Genomic DNA, 6,298 nt, shown 5'->3' with positions numbered 1-6,298 from the left:
GCAAAGACAGTTATTAAATATTTTTTAGAAGAACAAAAAGTAGGAACAACCTAAATGTCAAAAAAGAAATGGTTAAAAAAAAAAAACTTTCTGTTGAAGCATACAATGGTCGGCTATGCAGCCATTAAAAATTAAAAATCATCTCAATGAACATGAATCGACTGATCAGGGGAAATGCTTAGTTAGAATACTAACCATGATGCAAAGTATACACACACACACACACATATATATATACACATATATATATATAGTTTGATAACTTGAACACCAAGATGTATATCAGAATGGTTATCTCTGGTGGAAATAACCTGAGGGGTTTTTTCTTTTTCTTTCTTTCTTTTTTTCTTTTTTATTTCTTTTTTTTGTTGTTGTTGCAAATTCATTATATGAAACGTTTCTTTTGTGATTCTACCAAATTTCAATAACTTTTTTTAAACATCTATTTCACAATTTAAAAAAATTAGGCATTGCCAGATAATTTGTGTTTTTAAAAGTTCTTTACTGAGCAGAAACTTAAAAAAAATACTTTTCCGTCCTTGCCTCTCAAACTGGGGTGTGTTTGGGGTTTCTGTTAATTGGCTACTACAAGAACGTGTTCACAGCTAACTTGAATAATCTTCCTCTGGTTATTACTTTTTTTTTTTTTAAGATTTTATTTTAAAGTAATCTCTCTACCCAACAAGAGACTCGATCTCACAACCCCCAAGACCAAGAGCTGCGTGCTCTCCCCATGCTCCTAGTCATTGACTTTCATAGTAAAACAAATCCAAACAAATTATGGGAGAAACACAAAGTGTTTATAATTTCTGTTTTCAGCTAGAGCAGGAGGCCACATTGACACAGATCCCCCGCCCCAGGTGGTGGCCACTTAGAGCCCCCAGGTCCTGTCCATGACCTCTGTCTCAGGCCCACTTGTCTTCTTTCCGAGATGGCTGCTGAGGAGGCAGAGAGGAGCCCACTGCAAGGCCAGGCGCTGAGGTAAAGCTTGTCTCCACGCCCCTGGCCTGAGGTGGCCAACAGTGTGCCCAGCTTCCTTGAGAGTTCAAAGTCTCAGGTGTCACAAGTCCTCAGAGCCAAAGATTTCCCTCAGGTGGAGACTTGTTTCCCAGAAGCCTCCAAAACAAACAGCGATAAGCAAATGAGACGCGAGAAGTGGGCAGGCAGCCAGCTCGGGGCTGGATGCCAGGCCCGAGGTAGCGTGAGCCCAGAAGAGACCAAGGGCTCTCACCACACTGGCCTGTTGGGGCAGCTCCTTCCCGAGCAAGGCATGCTCTTGGGCCATAGGTCCTTCAGGAACACAGCCCACCCTGGGTGGACACCAGCTGAGACCAGGGGACCAGCGGGGCCCTCAGGAATCTGGGGAGGCTGGCACATTCTGGGCGTTGCCCAATGACCGTGGGGACAGCTCTCCAGAATAGCCTTCCAGGCTGCCTAAGGGTGCTGGGGAGTGGACACCCAGGAGCCAAGCCTTGGCGTCACCCGTGCTTTCTGGGTCACTGAGTCCGTGGACTTTAGCCCCATCCAGGAGAGCAGGCTCCAGGTCAGGCGCATGCGCAGCCATGAACTTCCCACAAGCGCGTCCCTGTTCTCACCGCCGCCCTTGCCTTGGTTTCGTTTAAGAGGGGCCTGGACTGAGAAACTGAGGGCAGCCTTCCAGCCTGGGGGACAGTGGTGGCAGGCCTGGAACAGCTAGGATTCATGGAGCCTGTACTGTCCGTCAGATCTGGAGTCGGTTCAGACATGACCAGTGGAGACGGAGGAGGGTCCCACTGCTAGTGAATTGCTGGCTGGCAGTGGAGGGATTCCTACAGAGAAATCTCTGCATTTCTTGAACGAGGCTGTTTCTACTATCCTGGGCTCTAGTCATTATGGAACCCCAGCCCCCAGCCCAGAGCCTGCCCCTGTAGCACTCCAGGCCCCTTCTGAGGCCCACAGGCCGCCCTGATGACCCCTGCCTGCCTTCCTGGATCAAGTCCCGGGGACCCTGCTGAGGGTCCCCTCTGTGGGGAAGGCAGTCACTCCCCCTCTAGCCCTGGGCAGAGCTGGTGGGAGCAATGCTGATTTCCCACCATCCTCCTCCAACACAGGCTCACAGACGCTGCTTCCCGGGCTGCTTTTCCTCTAGGAAATGAGACAAGCCATCACCAACATAGCGAGCATGCAGTTCTGAAAGTTTTAGAACCAAACAGAGCTCTCATACCGCGTGCCCTGGTGGGTGGTCCCGGACTCCCTCTGAGAAGATGAGTAGAAACCCAGGCGATCCCAAGCCCTGCTTTTACTGCTGAGCATTGTGTTTGTGAAGATCCAGGCCCAGTTCTATCCCTGTGTCCCCCTCACCCCCACCCCCACCCCTATCCCCGTACTTTCACCCTGTTCTCCGGTCACCAGGGATGGTGAAGGCAGAAGGAGCCTCTCCCTCCGTCAGGTGGACTGTTGGCTTCTCTGGGATTTTTCAATTCCATCTTCCCGCTCCCTCTCCCACCCATCACCCCACAGAGGTCAAGATTGGGGCATTTTCTTTTAAGACTAACTCCTGACTTACAGAAAATGCGGATCAATGTTGGTGGTCCTAGCATTCCTTTGTTCCAGGCAGTCATGGTGCAAGGCCTTACCAGAGGCTTGTTCACACAGAGGGGCTTCTAGAAGGGGATGTGGCCAGCTGACCCTCAGGCATGGGGACCCTGCAGGCACTCTGATGCTTGCAGACCTAATCTCAGCCCCGCCTTATCAGAAGGGAGGTGAGTGAAACCCACAGGCCCAACTTGGAGGCTCCCCCAGTGAGGAAGTTATCATCCAAAGACTTCATGAGGCCCCATCGTCTAGCCACAGAGCTTTCCCGTGGAGATCGGCTCCATGTATCTGGTCTTCCTAAGACAAGAAAGTCATCTTGGTCACTCTGCTTCATAGATTTTGACCTTGGTGTGAACAATTCCCCGGAGGTGGGCGCCCTCCCAAGAACCACCTGCACAAACATATCATGAAAACATAGATGATCAGAGTCACTTGCTTTGGTTTTCTAAGCCAAGTCACAGATTTGAAATAAGGCAGATGTCTGTACCCACCCAGCAAGCGGCAGCCTGGTTAGCGTCGAGCTGGTTAGCAGTGGGTGGGAGTGAACGGTGTCCGGCCGCACGGGTCCCGGCCAGGAGCTGTGTGAGGTCAGGCAGGGTGAGAGCTGGGGCTTCCACTTCCTCACCTGGAGAAGTGGCATGGGACTTTCTCTTTCACAGCATTGTTAGATAAGTAGACAGCATTACGTCACAGCTGGAACACAGCACCGAGTTCATGGTAGCCGTGAGGATCCTTCGGAATCATCAAAGAATAAAGTGAAGCTTTGGGGGCCTCGGTCATTCACTGAGTAAGAGTCGTGAATGCTCAGAAGATCTACGGACCAGGCCAGGCGCAGTCCCCCAGGAGCTGGGGGTGGCCACGCCTTGCCCTCACTCAGGGAGTCCAGTGGGCGGACAGAGAATAAACAAAGAGTTATGTGTGGTAGGCGCTCAACAAATATTTGTTGAACACGTTGCAAAAATAGACGTGAGATAAATTTATAATGGGGGCATGCAAGGTGGTGTGGGGGAAGGCTCGAGGGGCTCCCCCAGCCCGTGCCTGCCTGTGGAGATGATGGGGAAACAGAGTCTCACGGATAAGAAAGATCTGGCCAGGTCCTTCTGAGCAACTTTGAATGAGCATTTTCCAAGAGCTTGGTGGCACTGGATTGTCACCCTTGGTTAAGAGGGTAAACCATTTCCAGCGTTCAAGGTTCAAGTGCAGATCGGCCCAGAGATTACTTTTCTGGGTCTGGCAAACACCCATTCCCTTGCCAGTAACTTTTAATGGAAAAAAGCTACCAGGCGATGTTCTGCCTCCCTTTTCACTCCTCCCCTCCGCCCTGCTCTGCGCTTGGTGCTCACGGGGGTTGCCAGCAGGAACAGACAGGCATCCCCTTCTGGCACGCCTGCTTTGCTCAAAACTCCCGGCACTCACATGTTTCAGTGATTCCATGTCGTCTTTGAGCCTACCAGTGGTCAGAGGTCTGAACCTCTGGAGCCAGAGCCACATTCGTTGAGCAAGATGTCACGTAAGGTTTCTAACAACCCTGTGAGAGCGGTTACCTCTGTTACAGCCCAGCCTGAAGCAGAGAAAGTGAAATAACTTGTAGAAATTCACAGGGTTGGGCAAGGCTGGGATTCAAATCCCACAGCTGACTCCAGAGCGCTGATTTGAGCCCCTTTGGAGCGCTGGGGTGAAGCCAGCTGCTGGCCAGTGTGTTGACCTGAGGAAGTTCCCTCCCTCACCTCGGAGTCCATAGCCAACCCCAACCCAACCCCAATCTTACATCGCGATGGGGTATTTCCCTTCAGAGACGACTCTCAGACTCACAGAGTCTCCTTGTACTGGTGGGTCAGAATTGTCCCCAAAGGAGACTATGAAGAGCCTTCTCTTGTGAGAAACCAGGAGGATCGCAGCTGTCTTGGGGCTGATACTTCAGACTCCCTGGTCAGCCAGAGCCAGAGCTGGGTTAGCAGAAACTAGCCGAAAGAAGCATCCAGAACGGTGTCCAGAGGCATCTCAAGGGCTGGACCAGATGGACAGCATTCTGGGCGCTGATCTATAAGGGGCTCAAACAGCACTGAAATAAGCGTGGGGCCAGTCGACCCAGATTTCTAGGCATGTCTTTTCTCATAACTGTGCTATAAAATTTGGTCCAGCTTCTGCCAAAGAAATCAAAGCTACCCAGGAGGAATAAAATATGTATGTCTCCCTGGCCTGCTGATCTGTGCTGAAATTTTCCCATGGCCGTCTGGTGCAACATTGCTTAGGTCACCACTCCTGAGACTGGCAGTCACCCAGAGAGGGCAGTAGCATATACAGGTGCTTTCTACTGGTAATAAGTAATTTATCATTTCAATTTAAGGCACTTTCATGTATGTCCCGTAGTGAGCAGTGCTGGGCGTGCGCTGCATTAGCTGAGGGAAGGCTGCACTGCTGTACCAAAGACATCCAATAATGAGGTAGGACAGGGGTCAGTAAATGTTCTCTCTAAGGGGTCAGAGAATAAATATTTTAGGCAACAGAGATACAGTCTCTGTTGCAACCACGCAACTCTGCCATCATAGGGCGAGAGCGGCCATTGGACTATATGTAAATGAATGAGCTTGGGTATGTTCCAATAAAACTTTATTTATAAAAACAGACAACGAGCCGCAGTTTGCTCACTTGGACTGCACCTTAAAAATGATAGAAACCAGGTGTGCCTGCGTGGCTCAGTTGGTTAAGCGGCTGCCTTCGGCTGAGGTCGTGAACCTCCAGCCCCACGTTTGGGCTCCCTGCTCATCGGAGAGCCTGCTTCTCCTTCTCCCTCTGCCTACTGCTCTGCCTACTTGTGCTCTCTATCTCTCTGTCAAAGAAATAAATAAAATATTTTTTAAAAATGATAGAAACTGGGGTATGGACATTAAGGAAGGCACATGGTATAATGAGTTCAGGGTATTATATAAGACTGATGAATCACTGACCTCTACCCGTGAAACTACTAAAACACTATATGTTAATTAATTGAATTTAGATTTAAAGAAAAAAGAAAAAATATAGAAAATTTTTCCTCATGCATGTAACAATGGTGATGTGTGTGGTTGCAGTTTTAAGGGCAATGAGTTAAGGACCCAGATTCTTTCTGGTAAGTTCCTTTACCATCCTCCAGAAACTTTGTCTTCCTCTGCATGTTTGAAGCTATGGGAAACAGTAAAAAGAGCGTGGAGGAGGCAGGTCTGTTTCCTTCAGGCTTTGGTCTAGATTCAGAACAAGACCTTCTACTCATTCCACTGGTGACCTTAGTCCCAAGTCACACATGACAGCAAAGGAGGCTGGGAAATGTAGTCTGGTCAGGTGTCCGGGAGAAAGGGACAATGAATGTTGGAAGATGGCCGGCACTCTCTGCTCCACCCACCAACCTCCATTTTCCTTCCCCTCCCGCCTCCACCCTTCCAGGTAACCCCACACTCCTCCTCCCTTCCCCACTACCCCTCCCTCATTTGGTTCAGGGGAAGTGGACTCCGTCCCTATCGTCCCTATCGTGGAGGCTGACCTGGCTGGTCTAAAGACGATAATCCCAAGCCTTTTGTCACAGTGATTAGGTCAGGAAATAGGCCGAAGCCAATCAGTGTGGAGCATTTTTCCTGGCCCTGATGATTTAAGACTCAGAAAATGTGACCTTAATCAGAGGGCTGATTTGTTAAAGGCATCTGAAGAAGAGGCATCCTTTCCTTTAAAAGAACACTGCTCTCTTCAGAGT

At 49.8% G+C, this 6,298-nt stretch overlaps 1 long non-coding RNA gene across 1 annotated transcript; it reads right to left on the bottom strand.

The window, feature by feature from the left end:
* Positions 1–481: 481 nt before the first annotated feature.
* Positions 482–3,408, bottom strand: LOC123393254. The gene is made up of 2 exons (XR_006607995.1): positions 3,066–3,408; positions 482–2,965 (listed from the first exon to the last, which is right to left on the bottom strand). It is a non-coding gene; the product is annotated as an uncharacterized LOC123393254 (long non-coding RNA).
* Between the last annotated feature and the right edge of the window lie 2,890 nt (positions 3,409–6,298).

The sequence above is a fragment of the Mustela putorius genome, unplaced genomic scaffold (genome assembly GCF_011764305.1).
Source record: "Mustela putorius furo isolate JIRA1106 unplaced genomic scaffold, ASM1176430v1.1 tig00000785_pilon_pilon_pilon, whole genome shotgun sequence".
NCBI lineage: Eukaryota > Metazoa > Chordata > Mammalia > Carnivora > Mustelidae > Mustela > Mustela putorius.
Note: the sequence above shows the minus strand (reverse complement) of the source record. Positions and strands in the feature narration are given on the sequence as shown.